A 2,558-nucleotide genomic window follows, 5' to 3' on the forward strand; every position below is an offset into this window, starting at 1 on the left:
ACATTCAGTATGTAGGCGGAACGAACTTTACGTGCGTTGGATGTATAGCATGTGTGCGACGCGTGTGTCTGCGCGCTCACACGCAGAGAAATATTGTGGCGATGTGCAACCGGGTGGATATGTATTTACCATTTGAATATCGGTATTGTTAAATATTATTAAGCGCAATAATATTCTGTATCGATATTCCTATACTGACAATTGAGCGCGAATTGAATCGGTAATCTTAGAGAGAATCTTACTCCGAAATCTTTTATTTCCCGAGATATAAGATAGACACTCGTCGAAGAGAACTGAAACGACTGTACAAGGGCGTTTTCTTAACTTATACCATTATGCATATTAGACCACATCAGTGGCTGAAAGGACGTCTTTTTTATACTTGGAATGCATGTCTGTATAAAGTGTTACGTACAGTGAAACATAGATTTTTGACATTTTTGGAGTAAAACTTTTTCTAAAATTTCACGATTTGGTTAAGAGATCAATGGAAAAAAAATCAAGATTTATGAGCACGTGCGATTTCATCGTTGAGATGTGTTGTAATTGCGTTTTAAGCACTGCATTTCAAAAGCCGACCTCGAACACCATATCCAGGATCTACGAAATGCGAATTCGATTGCCTGTCGGAATTTTCTTTCATTTAAGATTAAGGAAATTTGCGATGTTTTACCGAAAGATGTAAGACATAATATAGAAAAAAGTACAATGGGTAAAAGAAGATATAGTAGAAGATTTGTTATAGTCGGCGGTGAAGTATTGATTTTTTTGGCACGAAATGTTCCGAAAATTTCACCGGCCAAGAAACTCGCGAAACAGTCATTATAGCGTATCCTTTGAAGGATTATACTTCCCTGGATATATTTTCGACAAGTAGATATTTTTTCACCGGATCCCAAATGTGGTGTTCTAGCGTCAAGTGAGAACGTAGCATCGTCGATAGGTAGAGCGTTTACGCGCGAAAGTAATATCGTCATGGCTGCTAATTAAAGTCGATGTTACGAGTGCTGTTCGCGCGCAGTAATACACGCAATCGAACGAATTATATATCGAAATGTTCGTCTATTCGTGACGACGATTCTTGTGTAACGCGACACACATTGCCGCTACTGCCGCACTATTCTCTCCGCGTGCGAGCGTAATGAGGAAGGACGCGCACGCCCTACTCCGTGGATATGTTAAACATATGATATGGTACAAAAAAAGGACAAATGTATTAGGTGACGTTTATCGAAAATTGAAGAGGAAATTATGAATTTTTATTACTGAAAAAAATATTGCGTTGACTCGTTCATTTCTTGCATGTACACCCCCGTAAAAAAAAACACGTTATTAATGCGCCTACTTTGACTTTCTCGAGTTGGGTTTCGTGATTCTAACAACCGGTAAATATACCGGTCTTACTTCATTGTGTGTAAATATCAGGTATCGGAGATAAATTATCAGCAATAAATTATTAATCAATTTGCATATATATCTATTACGTTATGTCCCTGCAATATGGGTTTCGTTCCTAGCAAATCGTCGGATAAGCACCACGGGCTTGCCACTGCATAGGTATTTACAGGGATTATGACGTCAAAAGCGAATATTCATTCTTGCTATGTTAAGGTAAATTGCTTTCGCGCATTTGATAGCATATGCTTTATAATGTACCAAGTATTCTTTTTGATTAGCTAATCAGAAAGCTATGAATTTTCATCAACTTACGAAAAAAAAATTGTGAAGAGACTCATAGCGATTGTCGACGCATAAATTAAAAATTATACAATTACAAATTATACACTCGATAATTAAGATAAAAAATAAGAAGGTAATCCCTTCGATTCTTATCTGATAGCAAATTAATAAATAAAATATCTCGCGTGAACTTATAAAATATTTTGTATATCGGGATACGATAGTACATTTCATTCTTGGTCCTGAGCTACTTGAAAGAAGGGGAAGTCGGGCCCCTGGTCCCTTCCCCAGACACTACTTAGACTAATTATGCAGTTTTAATATCGTTTTAATTCAGGTTTGTTCATTAAATCGCTCAGCATGTAGGCGCAAAACTAGTTAATCCGACTCGCGCGCTATTTCGAGAGAGCCAGGCGCCAGGAACGAAACATTATTACGACGAGATCGCGGTCCCCGCAAACCGGAATGCTTGCCACCAGGAAGTATCCGACATTATCGCGTACAAGACTACACATTACGGATCCAAGTGCAGGTGGCCGAGATTCGTCGAGATTTCTTCGCGAATTTTGTTTTTCCTCTTCTCTTCTCGCGTACAGCGAACAGGGTGAGAGCGACGGGACCGTTTTTCGCGCGACAAGGCAGGCACGTGCTCCCGGGACGCGCGATCAAACTCTCAATCCGCACTTTCGTTTAAGCGCGGATAACGCAAGGAGGGGGCTCGACGTGTCGGCGAGGAAAAATCACCATCGGAGGTCCAGAGGAACGCCTCCGCTCCGTTCCACGCGCCGCGAGCCGCAAGTTCGCCGGCTGGCGAACGAGAGAGAATTCTGAGCGGCGGCTCTCCTGAGTGTCCGCTTATCCGGTTGCTCGTCCACCTC

The 2,558-nt window shown here is 41.1% G+C and overlaps 1 protein-coding gene across 1 annotated transcript in view; it reads right to left on the reverse strand.

The window, feature by feature from the left end:
- Positions 1-2,558, reverse strand: part of LOC112456291 (delta(14)-sterol reductase) — a 68,990-nt gene that overhangs the window by 32,982 nt on the left and 33,450 nt on the right. The gene's annotated exons all lie outside the window — the stretch shown is intronic.

This window comes from Temnothorax curvispinosus, unplaced genomic scaffold, assembly GCF_003070985.1.
Source record: "Temnothorax curvispinosus isolate PA1 unplaced genomic scaffold, ASM307098v1 QBEX01006738.1, whole genome shotgun sequence".
NCBI lineage: Eukaryota > Metazoa > Arthropoda > Insecta > Hymenoptera > Formicidae > Temnothorax > Temnothorax curvispinosus.